The 23,599-nt window shown below is 50.1% G+C and overlaps 1 protein-coding gene across 2 annotated transcripts in view; it reads left to right on the forward strand.

Moving 5' to 3' along the window:
• The first annotated feature begins 7,914 nt into the window (after positions 1–7,914).
• Positions 7,915–23,599, forward strand: part of LITAF (lipopolysaccharide induced TNF factor) — a 33,129-nt gene continuing 17,444 nt past the window's right edge. Inside the window, exon 1 of one of the 2 annotated variants that reach the window (XM_084881183.1) lies at positions 7,915–8,046. The gene's annotated coding sequence lies outside the window, so the exon portion shown is untranslated. Of the gene's footprint in view, positions 8,047–8,793; positions 8,918–23,599 lie in introns of those variants that run through there. The other variant, XM_084881184.1, reaches the window with a different exon arrangement.

The raw sequence follows: 23,599 nt of genomic DNA on the forward strand, positions 1-23,599 counted from the left end.
CTATATGTTCCCAAAAATTCTAGTTTAGCACTTCTTAGTTGGGATTCAGGAATCTGTGTTTTAACAACTCCACCGGGTGATTCTCATCATGAGAGAAGGTTGGGAAACACTGGTCTAGAGCATTTAATCCTAACTCTAGCCAAGGAGGGAGAAACGGTTTTAGAGGTCCCTTCGGCAGCAGGTTTCTTCTGTTTCTCAGTGTCTCACTTCAGTGGCCCCAGAAAGGTGTGTCTGAGGGGGACAAGGCGATGGGTAAGAGTGTCCACCTCATAGGGTTAAATGAGTCAACGGGATTTGGCATCTCAGAAAGGTAGGTAAGTGGAAAGGTAAGTAGCACAATTCACCTTTTTGTGTGTGTGGAAACTCAGGATAACAAGGCTTCCTGATGATGCTCACAGGCCGAGCAGGAGGCAGGAAGGGGGAATGAAGAGTGTGGAGGCTGTCAGGGTTCTCTCTCTTCCCTCCACGCTGCCTTCTCTTTATTCATCTGCCAGGCCTGTGCTGGGCATCTGGGACACATGGACAGCAACACACAATGATCCCTGTCCTCCCAGAGCCGACAGTCTAGCTGGGGAGACAGACGTGGAATAGCAGACATGATGCTGATGACTAGAATGTGGTGTAGAAGAGTGGGGGAGGTGTCAGGAAGGTGGGGGAGGGTTTCAGATAGGGTGATCCACGTGGGCCTGGTTGTGAAGGTGACATTTAAGCAAAGGCTTAAATAAGGGAGCGAGCGATATAGCTACGCGGGGTGCCAGTGGTCCTGGCAGGGGGACAGCCGGTGCAAAGGTCCTGAGGCAGGACTGTAATAGACAGCAGGGAGGTGTGCACGGCTGAAGCAGGTGAGCAAGGGCCAGGGTGTCTGGAGCTGAAGGCAGAGAATGAATGGGGCTTAGGTCCTGTAGGGCTCTGGAGGCCTTAGGAAGGGTCCTGGCACTTCTCTAGACAGTGAGGAAACCGAGTCAGGAGCTCAGGCTGTGCTAGGTTTGTGCCATGAGTACATTTGCCTGAGTAAGACCATTTTTACATCATGGAGCTTGGCTGCTGCCAGCAGATCAAAACCAAGATTCCAGAAACACACGGGGCACGTCCACCGGCCTGTGGATTTTTGTTTTTGGTGGAAGGGGGCTTACAAACAACAGCAATACAACGAAAGAATTGCCGCGGATGACTGAAGCCTTACTGGGTGCCAGGCCCGGGGCCACGCGGCTTCCCTTCAGGAGTTCGTCTCACTGTCATGGCCACACTGGAGATGGCAGGGCAGCTGAGAAAGCGGGGGGAGTCTGGCCAGAGAGGTTGGCTGAGGTCCTGCCAGCAGGAAGCAGCCAAGAAGGTGACATGGTCTAGGCCTCATGCCAAACTCACCACTAGGGCCTCACCACTGCTCTGCCCATTTCCCCCAAAAAAGGGGCCTGGCTGCCCATCCCCCACCCCCAAGCCCTGGCCAGACCCTCTGGACGTTGGACAATTCCAGGCTTCCCCGGACCAACATGCACGGCCCCTGGCCTGCACTCCTCCCTCCAGCTGGGAGAGAAACTGACTTTGAACCAAGTTCAGCAGCTAGTGCTAGGCAACCTAGGACTGATGGACAAACACTGGTGTTCAGGTTCAAACTCCAGGAAACACAGAAGCCGTCCAGCAATGGCGTGCCTGGGAGAAAGCCCCAGAGGAGGAAGTTCCTTTGAAAGCTGGATGGGAAGCTGGCACCCGTGTCCAGGGCACCTAGAGAGACAATGGTGCGAGGGACAGAGGGCCTCTGTGGGTGCCCTCTGCTGGGGGAGGGACCTGCTTGGAGACCTGGTTGGGCCGGGGAAGTTGGCAGATGGTTCCCTTCAGACTGGGTCTCGTTTCAGCCCACATAGGAACTGCTTGTTTCTGTTTTGTGAGTTGGGGCTCTGCAGAGATTGCACGGGAGGAAAAGGCTTTGAGGTTCAAAGGCCTGAAAGACACGGATTTGGGTGATCTAGAAGGCTCTAAGCTCCAAGAAGCTCTCCATGACCTGGTGACTAAACACAGACTAGGTGCCAGGCAGCCTGGGTTCAAATGCCATGGCTACCATTACTACCTGTGTGACCTTTGGCAACTTGCTTAACCTCTCTGAGCCTCAGTTGCTGCATCTGCAAAGTGAAGATATAATACTTCCTCATAAGAGTTGTTGGGAAGCCAGTGCCTAGTGCACCATGGGACTTATAGTAAAACTAGTGGCCTGGTGCATGAAATTTGTGCATTGGGTGAGGGTGGTGGTGGTGGTGAGGGGTGGGGGGGATGTACTTCAGCCTGGACTGTACCCTCTCCAATCCGGAACCCCTCCAGAGATGTCTGATTACCAGTTTAGGCCTGATCCCACCTGCAGTCAGACATCCCTCTCGAAATCTGGGACTGCTGGCTCCTAACCACTCACCTGCCTGCCTGCCTGATTGCCCCTAACCACTCTGCATGCTGGCCTGCTCACCCCCAACCACCCTTACCCCTTTCCTTCCTTCCCATCCCACCCCCCCTCCACTAGCCTAATCACTCACAACTGCTGTTCCATCTTGGCCTCATCACCCACAACTTCCCACCCCTCTTGGCCCCTAACTGCCTCTATCTCGGCCCCGCCACCATGGCTTTGTCCAGAAGAATGTCTGGAAGGCCTCCTGGAAGGTCTCCCAGTCTAATTAGCATATTACCCTTTTATTAGTATAGATAAACAGGATTCTGGGATGTATGCTCCACCACACCATCTCTCCTCACCTCCCTACCCCCTCTACCCCCCCCCCCCCCCCCCACAGAGCTACAGAATGGATTGCAGAGAATGAAGCTCTTCTGGGCCACTAAAATGTGTTTCCTGGAGGCTACGAGGAGTCAGCGATGATTGCAAAGTCACAGGGCACTCACTTACGATTGCTTTATTATTTATCTCCCCTGCTGCCTATCAGAACATAAACTCCAGGGGAATGAGGACCTTGACCTTTATTACCCTGGCCCTGGCTCCAGGAACAGTCGTGGCAGCCAGTACATAACCGCGGAGGGAATGAGGAGGCTGTATGGTAGCCTCAGGGGTCAGCCGGACCCAGTGCAACTCCATCTTCAGCCACCTTCCTGCTGTGTGATATAGAGCTTGTTACTTACCCTTTCTGGGCCTCAGTTTCATCTGTAAAACAGGAGGGGTTTGGGAGAATAGAAATGAGATCATGAATGAAAAAGCGCTTTGGTCAGGGTCCAGTACCCAGTGGGGGCCCATCACCAACATTGTTACCATTGTTGTCATCATCAGTCTGCGGTGGGCGCTCACCAGGGGCCCTTGCTGAGTGCCATGGCTGCTGCGTGTTTTGTTGGGTAGAAACAGAGGCAGAGGCACTCAGCATGGCATCTGAGTGTTGTTATTAAGGGCGTCAGGCCTCTCTCATCCTGAGGTCACATGTTCCCTGTCGTTTGTGGTGTGCCTGAAGCAGGTAACCAGGTCCTCCCTCTAGGCCACATGTGTCAAACACAAGGCCCGCGGGCCAAATCCAGCCAGCCAGGCCTTGCAATGTGGCCCGCACCGCGCTGTCATCACTGCACTCCGCTGTCAGTTTATGACATTGTCAGTTTATGACTGTTCAGTAAACCATTCGGCCCGCGATTTAGGCTGGATTTTAGATTTTGGCCCCTTCTCTGATTGAGTTCGACACCCCTACTCTAGGCAGCCAGAAAAGGCCCCACCTGTTGCTTGGTGGGCCTGGTGAGGACACCGGGGGTGGGGGTGGGGGTGGTTGTGGGGGAGGAGCTGTCCAGGTAATTATGGGGCCCAGGAAACTTACCTGGCCTCCACCTGGGCAGTGGTTGCAGGTGCTGTCGCCCACAATCAGAGACCAAGGACTGGCTTGGACCTCCCGCCCTGGCCAGAGCAGACAGGCAGGTGACATTGCCAGGTAGAACAGAGAATACCCGGTCGAATATAAATGTGAGGCAATGAGTGGTGTGGGCTTTTTGTTGGTTTGTGTTTAGTTTCAATGTGTCCTGTGAAAGACTGGGCATGTATTACGGGTCTGCAACATTTGGGACATACTTATACTAAGCAATCACTTGCTGTTTGTCTGCAATTCAAATTTAACAGGGCATCTTGTGTGGGTTGTTTGTGTGTGTGTGTGTGTGTGTGTGTGTGTGTGTTTGTGTGGTTATTAAAGCATGTATATTTTTATTGATTTCAGAGAGGAAGGGAGAGGGACAGAGAGATAGACACCTCATTGCCCCCCACTGGGGATCGGGCCGCAATCTGGGCAAGTATGCTGAGTGGGAATCGAACTGTGACTTCCTGGTTCACAGGTCAACACTCAACCACTGAGCCACGCCAGCTGGCCAGGCATCTTGTGTTTTTATTTGCTATATTTGGCAATTCTACCAAGGCCTCTCTCTGCCCCTGAGTGTCCAGAGCCCCAGCCCCAGCAAGGACAGAGAGCCAGGATCAGGCACAGGGTCGGAGTGCTACCTAGTCAAGTCTCTCCTCCCCCTGGCCTCAGTTTCCCCATCTGCATAACTCGGCAGTCAGAAGGTCTGCTTTCTCCAGGATGAATTGTGTGATGTGCGTGGGAAATGTGTTTTGGAAATGGAAGAGGTGTTATGGAAACATTAGTTACCAGAATTCATTATTATGAATAACACAGACCAGTCCGTGGAGGCTATTTCTGGAAACCGAATTCCTTTTTTGAAAATTAGTTTTCATTTTAAAAGCAATTTGTATTTGTTCTTGAAATGTGAGATAATGGAGAGTAGCAAAAGGAGAGAAAAAAAAATCCTAATTTATATCACTCAGAGACAACTTTTTATAGTGTGCTGTATCCTTGAAAAAGTATGAAGACTTCTTTCCAGGTGTGTGTGTGTGTGTGTGTGTGTGTGCGCGCGCGCGCATGTGTGCATGTGTGTATTTTTCTTTTAAACAAAAATGTATCTTATTTTGTATTTTTTTAGGCAACCTGCCTTCTCCTCAGGCTGCTGTCATTTTTAAAGTAGAACAAGGACCTTTCACCCAGAGGAAGTCTCTCCTTTTCTGTCCAGTTCCTGTGATTCCACAGAATTGGCATGTGTGTCTACTCCCCAGATCTTGTTCTGGGCCCTTTTGGGTTAGAGCACAGCAGTGAAGTCTTCAGTGGAAAGAGAAAACAGATGTCATGTAATGCTGTGTGTCCCCCCTCCTTCTGTGTCCAAACAGGGCATACAGGAGAGGCCTGGTTTACTTTTATTAAAATTGAGGTAATAGTCACGTAGCATACCGTTTAACATTTTAAACTCTACAATCTAGTAGCATTTAGTACATTCCAAATATCGTACTCACCAACAGTACATACCACTGTTGTCAACTTCCAGGACTCATTTAGCTTCCCAGAAGGAAACCCCATAGCCATTAGCAGTCACTCAGCCCCTGGCGACCTCTGATCAGCTTTCTGTCTCTATGGAGCTGCATATTCTCAGAATTTCATGTAGATGGAATCATATGACACGTGACCTTTTGTGACTGGCTTCTTTCACTTATTGTTTTTAAGTTTTATCCACGTGGTAACATGTATCAGTACTTCCTTCCTCTTTATGACCAAATAATATTCCATCATATGGATATTCCATTAATCAGTTGATGGATATTTGTTTTTTTCCCACCTTTTGACTATTGTGAATAATACTGCTGTGTATATTCCTGTATTAATTTTCATTTGAATACCTGTGGGTGAAGGAGTAACTGCACCATTATATATATATATATATATATATATATATATATATATATATATATATATATATATATTGATTTCAGAGAGAAAGGGAGAGGGAGAGATAGAAACATCAATGATGAGAATCATTGATCGGCTGCCTCCTGCACGCCCCACACTGGGGATCGAACCTGCAACCCAGGCATGTGCCCTTGACCGAAATCAAACCTGGGACCCTTTGGTCCGCAGTCCAAAGCTTTATCCACTGAGCCAAACCAGCTAGGGCAGTGGTCGGCAAACTCTTTAGTCAACAGAGCCGCAGTTTACTGACCACTGAGCTAGGGCATAACTGTACCATTTTATATTCCTACCAGCAACATGAGGGGTTCAGTTTCTTCACATCCTTCCCAATACTTATTTCCATTGAAAAAAATGTTACGACCGCTACAGGGACAATGGGGTGGTATCTCATTGTGGTTTTCATTTGCATTTCCCTGATAACTAACGATATTGAGCATTTTTTTTCTGTGTGCTTGTTGGCCATTGGTATATCTCCTTTTAGAAATGTCTATTCAAGTCCTTTGCCCATTTTTAATTTAACTTAATTTTATTGTTTTGTGGTAAAAACATACATAACGTAAAATTTACCATTTTAACCTTTTTTAAGTATACATCTCACTGGCATTAAGTGCATTCACAATGTTGTGCAACTATCAACACCATTCATCTTCAGAACTATTTTCTTAAAAAAAAAAGACAATTTTAAAAATTTTGTTTGTATTTCTTTTAAAATATATATTTTTATTGATTCCAGAGAGGAAGGGGGAGGTTACAGGAGAGAAACACCAGTGAAGAGATAGAATCATTGATCAGCTGCCTCCTGCACGTCCCCTACTGAGGATCTAGCCCGAAATCCAGGCATGTGCCCTGACCGGAAATCCAACTGTGACCTCGTGGTTTATAGGTCAATGCTCAAACACTGAGCCACGCCAGACAGGCAAGACAATTTTTTTTTTTAAAAAAAAGCAGTTTTAGGTTCACTAAAAGATTGGGCTTACTAATAACATGTACCTGGCAACTCCCCATGCTTGGAGGACTTTGAAATCTCCTCCTCTGATTGAGTAACACATGCATGACTGATGGTGGCGGGGTTGACATAGTGAAAGGTGGTGAGTGCTTTGGATGGGGAAGGGAAGGACAGTTTGCTGTGGGACCTTGGGCAAGTCACTCTCATTGTCGCCCTGTCTCCGTGTAAAGGCAGGAGATTCCACCACCAGAGGAGTCCTAGGCCCCGGGTCTATGAATCCACTCATGACAGGGTTCAGAAGCTATCAGCCCAAGTGGCATTTCTCTAGACTAGGGGTGTCGAACTCAATCAGAGAAGGGGCCAAAATCTAAAATCCAGCCTAAATCGCGGGCCGAATGGTTTACTGAACAGTCATAAACTGACAATGTCATAAACTGACAGCGGAGTGCAGTGATGACAGTGCAGTGCGGGCCACATTGCAAGGCCTGGAGGGCTGGATTTGGCCCGCGGGCCTTGTGTTTGACACATGTGCTCTAGACCGCCAAGTTAGGGTTCCGCCTATCTCCAGAGTTCTATATTCTCAAAGCCAAGCACAAGCTCATTAATGCCTTATACTCACCAGGGAATCTTGCTGCATTAGGACTGCTGCTATTACTGTAGCAGGCAGATGGGCTCTTATCAAACAGGCAGGAAGCACCCATTTAGGGGCAGAGGGTTGAGTGGCTGTTGAAACAGGAGTTACTGATTTCCAGAGCTTTTTAGCCATGAATTGAGACAGCTCTTAGGGGCCACTGACCATTCTGGGGCATACAAGGCAGTACAACAGCAGCTAGGTTTGATTTCACACAACCTGTGCTAAACCCCGCGCCTGCATCATCTCAGTTAATTTTGACTAGCTCTTATGAGATAGGTAACTGTTATGCCCATTTTGTAGACAGGAAACTGAGGCCCAGAGAAACCGACTTGCCCAAAGGCACAAGGAGTATGTTGGGCTGTCTGGATACGCCTGAAAGTCCAGATTTGACTTTTGGGGATTATAAAGGCCCCCCTCACAAGGATAGGGAGGGGGGCACCGGGGGTCCCTCAACGCGGGATCTGGGGTTGGTGGTCCGGGCGTCTGAGGATGGGGGAGGAGAAGGCATGCCAGAAGTGGAAGACTAGAGGAGTGCGGAGGGCAAAGGGGGGCCGAAATCTGGGGGATCAGGGGTGTCCCAGACACGCGGCGCGGGTGCCGGCGGCGCGCGGAGGCGGGGAGGATCCGGAAGCCGGGGCAGCAGCTCCGCCCCAGCGAGTGCAGCCGCCGCGCCGCCCGCGCTGCGGGCTCAGACCTCCCGGCTCGGCTGGCGGCGCGCGGCGGTGAGTGCGGCGGGCGGGCGGCCTGACGCCCGTGGGGGCGCGGAGAGGGAGCCGAGGGGCTCCGGGGCTGGGAGCGGGGGTCCCTGCGGCGCCGGGCACCTGCCCGGGATTCGGGGCGGTTGAGGCCGGGAGTCCCGAGGCATCGTGCCTGTGGCGGCGGCCCGTGAACCAGGCGGGTCCCGGGGTGCCAGACCGGGTGGAGGGCGCGGGGCTCCGGCCAGAACTTCCTCGCGGGGCGGGCGCGGGCCGGCGTCCCGCCTCCCAGCGCCGCCGTGGCCGTGGGGGCCGTGGGGGCCGTGGGGACCGGCGGGTCCCGCTCTCGCGCCCCGATGGGCCGGTGGTCCGCGGATCGCGTGCGGTGGGTCGCGCTCCTGCGGGCGCGCGGTGCTCCCTCCGCGGGAAGGACGCCCAGGGTCGAGTCCTTTGGGGAAAGTCGAGGTTCGCTCTGGCGTTCTGCGACCTGAAAGTTGAGATTTCCAGAATCATCATCACCCGTGGGGTTTAGAAACCAAACCAAACAGAACCCAACCAATTTTCGGACGTAGTTCTCAGAAGTTCGGCTTCTAGGGGCCACGACATCTGCCTGCGCTTTTGTCCTTTCCTCCGGAGATCCATCCCCGCCGGATCCAGGGCCGCCCTTTAGCGGGTGCCTGTGTGGGTGCATCAGAAGGGAAAACCCGGGCCACAATCCCATCCCAGGCTTGGCGGGCCGGGCGCCCCCGCCCTGAGGTCGGCGCCCTGGGAGCGCAGGCGGCAGCCCAGTGCCCAGGAGGATGAGCGCCGGTGGCACAGGCAGGGGAACCGGTGGCCGAGGTGGACCTTGCCCCTCCCGCCACGCGAGGCAGGTGCCCTCCCCTCCTCAGCTCCCCAGGTCAGTGTGCATGTGGCAGTGGGTTGGGTGTTATGCCAGGAGCTCCTGATCCAGGTTAGTGTGCGAACGGGTGGGGGCGGGGGACGGGAGTGATAAATCTCCCCTCCCAGGGGCCTTGGTTCAGGGGCTGTCTGGAAGGAAAGTTGGCCCCGCCCGGCCCTTTTAAGGAAAAACCATGGCTTGCATGAATGTGTGCCTAAATTACTTTCCTACCCCCACCCCCTGGGCCTCCTCAGGGTGGCTCTTGTACATTGAGACTCACCTGGATGACTGTACAGAGAGATTGTATCTGGGATTCTAACACCGTTCGGTTTTATCACAGCCGGATCAGAATCCAGGGAGCAGGTGACTCCTCTGTCTGGCTCTAGAATAATACCCATACTGCCCTTGGCTTTCCCCACAGCCAGCCCTGGCTTTGGATCCCAATGTGCACCAGCCTCTCTAAGAAACACTTACTGTAGCTCTTACAGTGGGAGAGGCCCATCGTCCCTCTTTCCTGCTACTTTAAGGCATTAATAATAGATGCTTTTATTCACATTTGAAAAAGTATCCTGGTTGTAATGTTTCCATGGATTAAGTGACTTGGTGATTGATCTGAGCCGGAGGATCAATTGGGTAAATCTCTAAACTACCAGCCTGAAGTAATGCGCTCTCTCTGATGAGTAAAGGTCCCTTTGTTCCTTCAGTCCATTTTGTGGGCTGGCTGTGGGGAAATCAAGGGCCACCCTTGCCCTGGAAAGGACACGGGAGAAATGGTTCTTGGTCCTGAGGGGTTGATGCTGTGGGTGGAAAGTGGAAACACCCAGTTGTGCAAGAGCCAGCGCTCACTATTGCTTGGAAGGAGGGGTGGGAGGAATGGGAGGGAGGGTGCTACGATCTTGTTACCCAAGAAAAGTTTAGTAGCAAAGCTGAGGCCTGAGCACCTTTGGCAGAGGGACGTGTGGACACGGTGGGCAGCATCCCATGTTTGCAGAAGCATCTGAACAAAGCTTTGGAGGAGGCACAGACATACCGGGGGCTGAGGACACTAAACGGGGGACCATGGAGCAGGAAGGAGCCAGAAGGCATTTCCAGGACAACTTAATTTTCAAGGACACAAACATGCATTGCGGCCCTCGACCACCCATGCTGACCAGAGGTGTGAGAAGAGGCAGGTGCCCATCAGGGGCTGAACATTCTCCTGCCCAAAGTGAACCTCCCCACGGCAGTAATCCACACGGGGACGTCCCAGAGTCTTGGTAAGGGACTCGTCCTCTGGGTTGCTTTTGCTGCTGTGAAAATAGCCCTGTGGGTAAGGGGATCCACCTCTTCAGGCAAACAGACCACCTTTACTCTGTCTCTCTTTAGCATAGATGTGGCTCTGACGTCTTTGGTGCTCTTTGGGCTGCCCGTAGCCTGTTCTGCCCTTGATTGGCGTTTACTTATCGTAAAAATTGTTATTTGAGCCTAAAGGGCTCCTTTCCTGAATCCTCAAAATTTCATCCTGTTGTTTGAACCTGCCATGGCGCTCTGGGCAGCTGTGGTAACACTTGGGTACCTAATGAAGTTATCCCTTCAACGTACTTATGTCAGTGGAACTGTGTGTAATTCCATAGGGTTTAAGGTGTGGACAGTATCGAGGGTGTCTGTATTGATTTCCTGTCACCTCCTGGTAGGTAGGAAGTTAATTCACCAGGATCCTCAACGCCTGAGGCACTTTTCCTTCTGTTTCGCTTTCTTATTGGTGTTACCTGATGGAGAATTGAAACTATTCAGCTCAGGGAGCTTTAGAATTGACCGTGTTCCTGGGGTAAATTTAAGAGCTTAGTACAGTCTTGCCTGTGCCTTGAGTCCAGGAGGGTTACTCATAGATAATGCATTGATATTTTTTAAAGTGATATAGACAATAACAATATTACAGAAAGTGTGGGAGATAGGAAAAAAATGAGGCTAATCTCACTTTGTGAATGAAACAGCTAGCACGTTTGTTTGCTAATTCAGTTTTGTCATGGTGCCTGTTTGTTTTTTTTTAATGAAGTTGCAATCAGGGTACACACACTTTTGGTCTCTTGATGCAGTCCCATTCATGTTTTCATTGCACAGTTTCACCAAAAACCTTCATTCATGTGGAAACTGGGGATGTGGCTTCACCAGGAATCCAGAGGGAAATTGCCCTCTCTGGTTCTCCCCAATGGAAGCACTTTCCATCCCACAATTCACTGTACTTTGTACTCTCGCTCTGCTTGAAGCTGGCTTTCAGGCTGTGGTACATTTATCTTTGACTTGTGCACAGGAAACAGATTAGATTCAGAAGATGGAATTTGAAAGCATTTCTCTGAACATTTCACTATGAGCTTCTGTGTTTTCATGGAAGTATACTGAATCTGAACTTGAATAGCCTAACACTGTGGTCGGCAAACTCATTAGTCAACAGAGCCACATATCAATAGTACAACGATTGAAATTTCTTTTGAGAGCCAGATTTTTTAAACTTAAAACTTATTCTAACGCCACTTCTTCAACATAGACTCGCCCAGGCCACGGTGTTTTGTGGAAGAGCCACACTGAAGGGGCCAAAGAGCCACATGTGGCTCGAGAGCCGCAGTTTGCAGACCAGGGTTCCCACTACCATGGTACAATTTCTCACTTCCTTCCCTGAAGATGGCTGGAGACCCCAATTTCCTCTTTTGTCTTAATTCTTCCCCTTATTAACTTAGAGTTTAAGAAACATCATTTATGTTGGACATTTTCTGGAGGTTAAATTCCATTACAACAAAAACAGCCTCGCGGAGTCTTTGTATTTTAAAGATGCCTGGCCAGTGGCCCTTACTTTAAGAATTCTGAGCGATGCTCGATTCAATAAATGCACAAGTGAAAGAGTTCCTTGGGGCGCTTGTAGTCAGGTTTCACTTATGCTCACATTGCTGTAAAGAACCCTTTCTCCAGAGACAGGAAAAGACCAGATATTTGGGGCCTTCCCCAGCTGGTCCTCCACCTTGTGTACAAACTGAGCCATTTTCTTTGGAGCCCTGACAATTCGCATGCGTGCCCTTCTTTGGCTGAAGGAATCCTTTCTTCCTTGGGGTCTCCTGGGGTCACTTGCATTAGGCACATATTCCGGGATGTCTCCTGGGTTTCTTTTCTGGGGCGGGAGAGTGGAGGCGGGGAATGGAATTGAATAATCTTCCTTTTTTTCCTTCCTGAAAGAACTGATCTTAGAGGATTAAGTTGGTGGTGAAAACACTGCTTTATCTTCCCTCTGAAGGCCTGGTCCTTTTGTATGTGGGTCTGATACCTAAGTCTGGAAAACAGCTCTATACACATCATGAAGATGTATTTTTAGAAGAGTTTCTTACCAACATGTGGTCAAGACCACTTTGTGCGTCTTTTAAAGTCTACACCTTCGGAGAGGGGGTGCAGATTTGTGGGGTATTGATGTATATTCAGCTGGTACGAGTTTGGGAGATTCCTTAAATCTTAAGGCCTGACCATTCAATTAAATTTGGGGGTATATTTTTCTTTCTTAAACATTCCCAGGTAGAAATACTAGAAACCCTAATTTTTTTTTAACCTCCCCAATTAGAAATATTAGAAACCCTGCCTCCACTTAATCTTTTGCATTTAACCAAAATACAATTAAAAAAAAAAAAACAACTTTCTTTTTTTTTAAAACACATACACACACACACACACACACATATAATTGAACTTGAACGACTTTAGATGAGGCCTGTCTGCCCCAGTTCACCTTACAGTTTAATTTTAGATCTGCAGGAAAATTGCAGTTAATACTGGGGACCCCATGTACTCTCACCCCGTCCCCCTATTTGTCAACATCTTACATCGTCTCTGCAGCACATTTGTCACACTAAGAAACGGACACCGGAACCTCACTGTTAACCAAACGCCAGTGTTTCCACTGATGTCCATTTTCCTGTTCCAAGGTCCCATCCACAGCACCACGTTGCTTTCAATCCCCCGTCTCCCAGTGTTCTCTGGTCGGCTAGTTTCTCAGCCTTGCCTTGTTTTCAGGACTGTGTTTGAAGAGTACCAGGCAGAGATTTTGTAGAATTTCCCTCAAATTGCGTTTGCCTGATGTTTTTGTCACGATGACACAGGGGTTATGGGTTTGTGGGAGAATGCCACAGAGGCGAAGGGCCCCTCCTGTTACATCACATCACCTGGGGGTACATGGTGGCCACATGGCATCGCAAACAACATTAACCTTCATCACTAGGTGAAGGTGGGGTTTGCCAGGGTTTTCCACTGTAGAGCTACTCTTTCTTTTCATTTATTATTTAAAGATTAGAGGTTTGGTGCATGAAATTCGTGCACTGGAGGGGGCTGTCCCTTAGCCCGGACTATACCATCTCACAGTCTGGGAGCCCTCAGGGGATGTTAACTGCCGGTTTAGTGGGCCTGAGCAGGCAGTCAGACATCCTTACCACCATCGCCGCTGAGCCCGGCCTCTGGCTGAGCAGCGCTCCCCCTGTGGGAGCACACTGACCACCACGGGGCAGCTGCTGCATTGAGCATCCGCCCCCTGGTGGTCAGTGCACATCATAGTGACTGATTGTTCCACTGCTTAGTCAATTTGCATATTAGCCTTTTATTATCTAGGATAATATGCTAAATCTAGCTCCCAGCCAGTATTTGGAGGGAAAAGATTAGGCTCTACCTCCTAGAGGGGAGTGTGTCAATGCATATTACTTGGAATGCTGTAAGAAAGACTTGTCTTCTTCATTTAAAAAATACACACTTCAGCCCGGCAGGTGTGGCTCAGTGGTTGAGCATCAACCTATGAACCAGGAGGTCACATGCCCAGGTTGTGGGCTTGATCTCCAGTAGGGAGCATGCAGGAGGCAGCTGATCAATGATTCTCATCATTGATGCTTCTATCTCTCTCTTCTTCTCCCTTCCTCTCTGAACTAAAATAGATCCAGAGACATGGAATCATGGAACAGGCCATGGAGCCTCAGAGGGAAGGCAGGGGAGAGTGGGTGGGGGTGGGGGAAAGAGATCAACTAAAGGACTTACATGCATGCGTATAAGCATAACCAAAGGACTCAGATAGTAGGGGAGCGGGAACATGTGCTGGGGTTGGGGGTGGGGAGAAAGTGGCCAGGGAGAGGTCAATGCGGGGGGGGAGAAAGACATATTGTAATACTTTCAACAATAAAAAATTTAAATAAAAAAAAATAAACACTTCAAAAGAGCTGGCATTATAAAATATATCATGGAGGGAGGGTCCATGTCTCCCCAACCCCTCAGCCTGTTGTCTGGGGTGATATAGGTCATATACATGCATGAAATCTCAGCTCTACAAAGAGGTAGGCTGTGGGGAATCCAGAGAAACAGAACAGCCCTGGCTTGGCCTGGAGGGGTGTAATGTGGTCCATTTGGGCAACACAATCTAACTTGCAGACAGGAAGTAATTAGAACGCATGAGGAAGGCATATGTCACAGGGGCTGGAGGGGGGTGGGTTGGGTCCAGGGGAATGGAAAGAGCAGAAAGCAGTAATGTTTAACACCCAGTCTCACTTTATTCCTAAGTCTTGCTAAATGGGAGACTATTGTTTTCAACGACATGACAGTTACAGTACCTGCAGTCATCTGGAAGAGAGCCAAAATGGAGGAAATAAGCAAATATAGGACTCCCGGGAGTGCAGATGTTATCATTAAGCCAGATGTCCAGGTTGTTTACCTTTCTCATAGGAGGCGCCCAAGTTCACCAGTAACTCTTACTTTACCTGGAGCCCTTATGCCTCTTACTTTACCTGGAGCCCTTATGCCTCTTACTTTACCTGGAGCCCTTATGCCTCTTACTTTACCTGGAGCCCTTATGCCTCTTACTTTACCTGGAGCCCTTATGCCCCGGGTCTGGTTTTCCAGCCATGGGAAGTCCGGAGGGAGCTGTGAATCGGCAGGAGGAGAGGCGGACTGGGGCCACCTGGGCTAGCATGGCCGACACAAGCATTTTGTTATTTATTTACTGTCCGCACATCCAATCTGGTACCACTGGCTCCTAACCGCTCACCTGCCTGTCTGCCTGATCTCCCCTATCTGCCTCTGCCTCGGCCCCCACACCCGGGACCCAGGCTTCCCTCCTCTGACCGGTTGCAGGCAACCAGGACCCAGGCCTCCCTCCCTCTGGTTGGCTGCCACAGGCACCCAGGACTGGGCCCCAGCTTTGTCAGGAAGGACGTCCAGAAGGTCGTCCAGAAGATGACCGGTCTATCCAGTCTAATTAGCATATTATCCTTTTGTTAGTATAGATTTTTGCTCATTTTAAGAAGGCAGAGAGATGTGTGGGATCGGTTTGAGAACTTGGTTAAGATACTTTCTGGGGAGCAATGTTGAAAGAGACTGTCAGTCAGAATGAAGCAACACCAGGAATTATGAGAGCGGCGTTTTCGTTGTGTTTAGACCTAATCTGGAGGAGGACCCCCTTGGCCGTGGGCTGTGGGGCCTGTGATGTGTGTTTGCCGGACGGGGGAGCTGGTGGTGGCTTCTTCCTCATAGGCTAGGTTTTGAGACTTATTTTTGGAATCTGAACTCCCGTTGGCAGGAGTTGAATACTTTAGGGGGGTTTTGAAGTTGCTCTTGGGCTACGGGTTCGTGAAACAGAACCCCTGCGTGAGGTCCCTCCTCAGAAGGTCCAGCCTGGTGCCCGGACCCTTTGCTGGCCTTAGAACCTGGACTCCGTTTCCCCTTTGTGTCTGCCTCCATATCTTCCTATATGGGCTTCTTGGGCCATCCAGGGAGAGTCCATTGTCTCCCCAACCCCTGGCCCACCACCAGCCTCCAGACCTCCCCCATGAACAATGGATCTTGGCACAACATGCAAAGAGAAGAACTCTGTTTTGGTGAACAGGATGTGGTCGGTGCAGATTGGGGAGCTCTATAGCAGGAATGGTAGAGTACACCTCTCACCAAATAGAAACGATCGGCTTAATCACTGTGCAAACACGCAGGGAGGGGCCGAGGCCAGGTGCGGGGCAGGGAGCCAGCGCCAGTCCACGGACAAAGGGCTGTGTGATGTCATCTCACCCTGAGGCGGGAGGACCGAGGAGGCCAGCCTGGGGGAGGCAGAGAAGGGTTTGCAAAAGAGGCTTTTTTCCCCATTAAAAGATTGAATTTATTTTAATTATAAATATTTTGATTATAAATATATATTGTTATAATCAATAAATTGTAAATTCATTGTGTTGTAAATAATACATAATTTATTTTTCTTAATGTGATTTTGATTATATAATATAATCAAACTCATTTGATTATATAATATAAACAAACTCATTAGTCAACAGAGCAGCAAACCACGGCTCGCGAGAGGGATGTGGCTTGAGAGCCGCAGTTTGCCGACCACTGCTCTGGTTCAATATACAAGAGATCGGCAAGGGTATAAATATGAAAAGTGTTCATCCCATTGCATCCCTAGTCCACCTCCCTGCTCACAGACAGCCACTGCTACCAGTTTCTGTGTATCCTTTTAGAGGTATTTCATTCCTCTTATGTAAGGAAATATGTATCTCCTTCTTATACACAAACTAGAGGCCGGTGCACGAGATTTGTGCACTTTGAGGGGGGTCCCTCAGCCCGGCCTGTGCCCTCTCACAGTCCGGGAGCCCTTGGGGGATGTTCAATTCTGTGTGGGGAGCGGATCTGAGCCATCAGTTAGACAGCCTTAGCGCTGCCCTGGAGGCAGGAGAGGCTGCCGCTCGACAGCAGTGAGCGGGGCTCAGGGCTTCTGGCCGAGCAGTGCTTCTCCTGTGGGAGAGCACTCATCGCCATGGGGCAGTCCTGCATTGAGCATCTGCCCCCTGGTGGTCAGTGCACATCATAGCGACTGGTTGTCCTGCCATTTGGTCGGTTTGCATATTAGCCTTTTGTTATTAGTCGGGTTACATCAGACTAGACTTACGTCATTTCGTGGTTATGTCACCATCTCCCATTTACAGTATTTATAAAAAATAAAAGTTCCGTTATTTTGATGTATGCACATATGTGCTTTATGTTTTTTATTATTTATTTACCACAAGTAAAGGTCAGGGATTTTTATCTTCCTTTTAAAATTATTTTGCTGTTTCACTTCATTACTGCTGTGTATGTGCTCCATGTGAGTGACGTAGGTGCTTATGTATGTGGGTTCTGACTTACAGCGAAAATCGAGTTACGTCATGCCCTAAGAACAGATCTCTGACGTAATCCAACAGATCTCTGCCTGTATAGGATGCTGACTTGCTCTAATTGCTGTCCAAGCTATTCATGCAATGATATATTTTAGGGATTATTGCATTTCTGCACATAAAACTTCCTTGTTCTGCTTTAATGGTTGCATACTATTGCCTTGGGTGGATGGACCACCCCTGATCTACCCAGCTCCCTGCTGATGGACAGTTAGGTGGTTTCTAGCAATGTTGAGTGAATATCCGTGTGCTCACCGTTCTGTCACTTTGCCCATGCATGGGGTTGTCTCTCATACAGATTCCTTGAGGGGGAAGTGCTGGGTCAAAAGACTCGTGCCTGTTAAATTTTTGGCAGATGCTTCCATTTTGCAAGCCTCAGTTTACCTTCCCACCAATCCTGTGTGACATCCACAACCAGAGAGCTCCATGTGGATTCAAATGCTTTGCCCTTTGCCAGGGTGAAAGTGCAGATCTAATGATGGGTGAAAAATATCCTGGTATCGGTTGTGAGTTTTTAAAAACACAAATCTTTTATTTTAGAACTAGTGGCCTGGTGCACGAAACTCATGCACATTAAAAGGGAATAATCAGAGGAAATATTTTAATATTGCTATTTGCCCTTTCTCTATAATAAAAGTGTCAGAGATGAAAGAAAATTAGTAAAATGTACTTGAAAATCTTCCTCCTATTAGAGTCTAGGGCACACTGCGGGACTCAGAGTCAAGTCCCTGCCCACCCACGTGAGTCCTCAGACCTGGCTGACCCCATGCCCTTTGGGTAAGATCCAGATCTGGCCATCCCCACCCCTGTCAAGCCCCACCGGATGGGGGTGTGCAGCTTCAGGTCCCATGGTCTGGCACTGGGCAAGGGGGCACAGCCTCAGGTCCCCCGGCACACCCTCAGGTCCCCTTGCCTGAGGCGAAGGGCACAACCTCAGGTCCCCCAGCCTGGTACTGGGGCAGGGGATGTGCCTCGAGGTCCCCTGTCAAGCCTGCTAGGTTGGGGGCGTGGCCTGGGGTCCCTAGTCAAGCCCCTCTGGGTGAGGGGCGCAGCTCTCCCGCCCTGCCCGGCTCCATGCAGCCTCAGGTCCTTGCTGATCGCTCATTATGGGCACAGCCATCTTGTGATGATGTGACAGTTAATTTGCATATTACATTTTTATTATATAGGACTAGGGGCCCAGTGCACGAAATTGGTGCACTGGGGAGGTATCCCTCAACCCAGCCTGCCTCCTCTCACATACTGGGAGCCTTCAGGGGGTGTCCAACAGGGAGCGGGCCTAAGCCCCAGTCTGACCTCCCTTTGCGGGAAGTGACCAGGTTGACCAGGGGAAGGTGCCAGCCCCATCACCCTGCTATTGCAGCCCCTGCCAGTCGCTTCAGCTGCCAAGGTATTTTCATCAACGGGAACTGCAATCCCTTCACCATGAAAAAGTTACAACTTTATTTAGGCATTTTCAAGATGTGTCTTTCATAGGATATGACATTTTTTTCTTTATTTTTTTTATCCTCACCTGAGGATATGTTTCCGTTGTTTTTTCCCCCCTTCCCTCCAATCGCAGGCTCGGCCCCTGCCCCTCTGATTGCCAGCTCGGCCCCTGCCCCTCCGATCACCGGCTTGGACCACACAGGCTTTAGGCTTGGGCAAGGGGTTGCTGTATCCCCCTCCAATGGCTGGCTTGGAGTGACCTGGGTACTGAGGATATTCCCAGGATCTAGGTACATATGCAAATTAACTGCTATCCTTGTTGGGTTAATTTGCATACTCACTCTGATTGGCTGTGGACGTAGCGGAGGTATGGTCAGTTTACATGTTTGTCTATTATCAGGGAAGGTAGTTTCAGATTTACAGAAAAGTTGCAGAGTTAGTGCAGAAGTCCCATATACGCCATCTAGCTTCCCCATTGCTAGCATCCTACATCACCAGGTGTTTGTCACAACTAAGAAAATGACATTGGCACCTTACTATTAATGAATTCCAGATTTTATTTGAAGGTCACCAGTTTTTTCCCACTGGATTCTGTTCCAGGGTCCTACATTGTATGTAGTTGTCATGCCTCCTCCTCCTCCGGTTTCTTTGACCTTGACCGTTTTGAGGAGTGCTGGCCTGGTCCCCTGTGAAAAGTTGTTCGATCTGGGGTTTGACTGATGTATCCTCATGATGAGCCTGAGGGGTCAGAGGTTTGGGGTCAGAGGTTAGGGGGAGGAAGACCACAGAGCTGAAAAGCCCTTTTCACCCCATCCTATTAGCAGGTATGTGATGTCCACGTGACTTCTCACCCAGGCAGGATGTTAAGCCTCACCATCTGCTTCTGTGTTTTAAGTGCACCCCCTTGCTTGGGAGAGAGATGAGTATCTTTTTGTGTGTGTGAAAACGAAGTTGTCCAGAAATGATCATGGTCATCTCGAGGGGTGTGGGGTTCAGGAGTAGAGGGACCACAGGAACTGTGTGCAGGTCCCCAAGTCCCAAGGGACCTGCTGCAGAGGACTGATGGGGAAGGAGCAGCCAGTGTAGGAGACAGAGGTTCAGGCCCAGGCCAAATGAGGAGGTCCTCCTTCCAGAGTGGGTGCCTGGCAACTTCAGGAGAGAACAGGAAATGGAGTGGGCTTAGGGGGGTGGAGGCCGAGGGAGGAAGGAGGCTGAGACAGAGCGTGAACCCGTTGGTGAGGGAGAGAGGCAGGGAGCCCCAGGGGCTGAGGCCCAGGCTGAGGGTAGAGGGGCGTTTTGCTTTTACATTTTAACAAGGAAAGATTGGAACCACTGCCGAGAATGGGACGCACGCAGTGCGAAGGGGTCTGTGCTTGGGTCTTCCTGCCTCCTAGCGGTGAAACCTGTGTCACTGTGGGCAGGTGACCCCGTTCCTGACCCCGTTGCTTAGCTTCCCTGTAGATAATGAGAACTGTATGCTTACAGCAACCCACGTGCCCAGTGTTCTGAGTACATCCACTCACTTCACTCGTACAGCAGCCCTCCAAGGGGGTCCATACTTTTTCCAGCCCATTTTCCAGATGAGGAAACCGAGGCCACAGAAATGAAGCAACCCACCCAAGTTCAACCAGCCCGGAAGTGGCAGGGTTGGAATTTGAACTGAGGGAGCTTGGTGCCAGAGTTTCTGCTCTTCAACATTCTACCTGCCTTCAAATTCTGTTGTCTTAAATATTGTTTTCTTTTGGCATTTTTCATTCCCCTTTGCATGCCCTGCCTGCTCACATTTTTTCATGCCCTCTCTTTCCTCGGAGTGACTGTTGGGTATTCAGTAGGCCAGGCCACAGTCCATGCCATTCCTACTGTGCCTTGAGAGATGAGTGGTGCCTGACCACTCATCTTGTCCATGTCAGGGGAACACAGACAGATGTTTCCGAAAATACCACATCTGGGCACCCGGCAGAGATGTCCCTCCTGTGACCTTTCTGAGCTCAGCGGCCTTGGTTTCCCCACCGGGTCATTTTCCGATTGGATTTTGCTATGAAGCCCTTTGTATCTTGAGCAATTGTCGGAGGAGAATTCTCAGTTGTTGGGCATTATCTCTCTGTCCTCTTCCTCCTTTGCTTTTGGGCCCTGCCTGCCTGTGGGTCATTTCACCAGAAAGGGATGAAGGGTGGGAAGGAAAAATGACCCAAAATTCCATAAGTCCCTCATTCGCCGCTACCCGCCCCTCCCTGCTTGCCCGGCATGGACAAGCACTGAGGATGGAGAGGCGTGAACTCTCTAACTCCTTCCTGTCCACACAGTCAGCAGGAGGTACTGATGGTCGGGTCTCAGGGTACAAGCGACTTAGAGCCCCTGCATTTTCTCAAGAAAAAAGACAGGTTGTCATTGCTGGAGAGTGGATGACACATCCTCCACGTTGAACGAGTGGCTTCAGAGCCACACGCAGGACCAGGGCGTGAACACGGAGGGACAGGCCTCTCTGAGCTTGGTGTGGGGGCAGTGGTCACGAGTCAGACCTTGAGTGGATGATGAAGTCGCAGGCACTGCCACTTCCGTAGCCCCGGCCAGCATCGAGGAATACAAATGAACCGATCTTGAGGTTCGGAGACTGTGGTTTTCTTCTCTTTCTGATTTTTATCTTGTTGGTGTTTGCACGCCTCCACACTTCCCCTTTCAAGTTCTTTCCACCCACGTCTTGACTTGCTTCCCTGCTGCACATCCCAGGGTGCCCTTCTGAGAAACATCTCCCCCCAGGAATCCTGGAGGAAACGAAGGATTCCAGACCCCATGAAGTGATTCCAGTTCTGGAGCATGTTTGGAGACGCGTTGGCCAAATCCTCATGCTGCCTTGGGACAGACCCTCCGTGATGGAGGCCTGTCGTCCATGAATGTCTTTCTTTAAAAACTTTCTTCTCAGGTTCTACGTTGAGGCTCTGAGGCTAAAACCCTCTCGTTTACAGCAGCTTTCAGACCTGATGCCACCCAAGGTGGGTCTTTCTTGGTGTCCTTCTTACACCCAGGCATTTCCCACAGACGTTCGTGGAAACATCAGGGTGATCCATGTGTCCCGGTTTGCCTGGGACTTTCCCAGCGTTAGCACCAAAAGTCCCGTACCCAGGGACACCCCTGGGCAAACGGACGGCGTGTCACCCTGGGAGGCACCTGTGGTGTTTGGAGCTGGAGATGCAGATTTTAATCAATTCCCGCTCCTTGTTCTTATAGAGCCTACAGACTGGTCAGGAAGATATAGTCAAAACAAAACAAAAAAACTCTGTGCCAAGTACAGCAGAGGAACACTTAACAGCTGACACATCTGAGTACTTACGTGTCCTTCGTGGTTCTGGTACTTTGCACAAGGATTCATTTCATCCTCCCAAGAGCCTTAAGAAACTACCATTGGCTGAAACCGGTTTGGCTCAGCGGTAGAGCTTCGGTCTGCGGACTGAAAGGTCCCAGGTTCGATTCCGGTCCAGGGCATGTACCTTGGTTGCGGGAACGTCCCCGGTGGGGGGTGTGCAAGAGGCAGCTGGTCGATGCTTCTCTCTCATCGACGTTTCTAGCTCTCTATCTCTTTCCCTTCCTCTCTGTAAAAAAAATCAATAAAATATATTTAGAAAAAGAAAAAGAAAAAGAAACTACCATTGTGCCCATTATACAGATGGAAAAACTGAGGCTCCAGTGTCGTGCTGTGGGACATGGGAGAGCCTGGGTGTGACCACAGGCCATCTGGCTCCGTGCCCTGCACCCTTGATTCTGCACTGGGTGGAGAGGTTTGGGGAGGAATTCTGCTCTGGGAAGGCCACAGGTGGTTTCTTGGAGGGAGTGACGTGCTTACTGGGCTATGATAGGTGAAAAGAATTTGTAGACACTCTGGGAAGGAAGGAAAATAAGACGGAGAGAAGGAGGGTGCCTGGCATGTTGGAGATATGTAAGCGAGGCTGCAGATGCACAAAAGATCTGCATTTGCACTGTTGGTAGGGGGTAAAGTGAGAGGGGTGGGAAGTAGGGGCCCAGTGTATCCTGGGAAACCCCTCCATCCTGGGAAACCTGGTGTCTGATCATCTTGGTGGGACACATTAGGGGGTGGATGGGTGTCAGAAAGACCCCAGGGGTCTTGATGATCATAAATGGGCATCACTGGATGGGCTGAACCAAGACTATGGTACATTTGGAGGCTCGGCTTGTAGGCCTTGGCTTGTGACACGGAGACCAGAGATTTCCAGCAATGCCTGCTTTTATCTTTTTATTGAGGTAAAGTTCGCATACCATAAACCCTCCACTTAAAGTGCACAATTCAGTGGCATGTAGTACACTCACGGGGTGTGCAACCTCTCTCTAGTTCCGGAGCGTTTTCATCTCCCCAAAAAGAAACCGTACCCATTAACAGTCGCTCCTTATTTCGCCCCCAAACCTCCCTCCAGCCCCTGGCTTCCTGTCCCTGGATTCACCTTCTCTGCACATTTCAGATGGATGGAGTCACATGAAGTGGCCTTTTGTGTCTGGCTTCTCTCACGTGGCATCCTGCTTTCAAGGCTGGCTCCGGGCTGCCTTGGAGCTGAGTTATCGGTGACAAAGCTGCTCGGCCAGCCCTCTCTAGGCTCCCGGGAGTCAGCTTCTTCCCTTAGAACTTAGGGTTCCAGGCAGCTGCTGCCAGTCTTGGCTCCCAAACGTTGAACGAATGTGGGTGCAGGCACAGGACGAGAGAGATGGCCCTCAAGCTCGTGGTGAGTGCCTGACAACAGCAGCCCTCCTGTCATGTTTCCGGGGATTCTAAAGCTGTTGAGGCCAAATTTTTGAGGAGCAGATCCATTGCTGAAAGTGAGTTTATTCCCACATTCTGGGGTTTCAGGATCAGTTAAGGCAGCCCAGGACCTGAAGGTGTGGCTTTTCCCTAGGATTTCCAGGGCTTTCCCCTTCTCTTTCTTTTTTAATATACTAGAGGCCCAGTGAATGAAAATTCATGCACTGAGGAGGGGTCCCTCAGCCCGGCCTGCCCCCTCTCACAGTCCAGGAACCTGCACCCTTGATTCTCCACTGGGTGGAGAGGTTTGGGGAGGAATTCTCAGGGGCGAGAGATGACCAG

The sequence above is a fragment of the Pipistrellus hanaki genome (genome assembly GCF_964339955.1).
Source record: "Pipistrellus hanaki genome assembly, chromosome: 4".
In the NCBI taxonomy this organism is placed as follows: domain Eukaryota; kingdom Metazoa; phylum Chordata; class Mammalia; order Chiroptera; family Vespertilionidae; genus Pipistrellus; species Pipistrellus hanaki.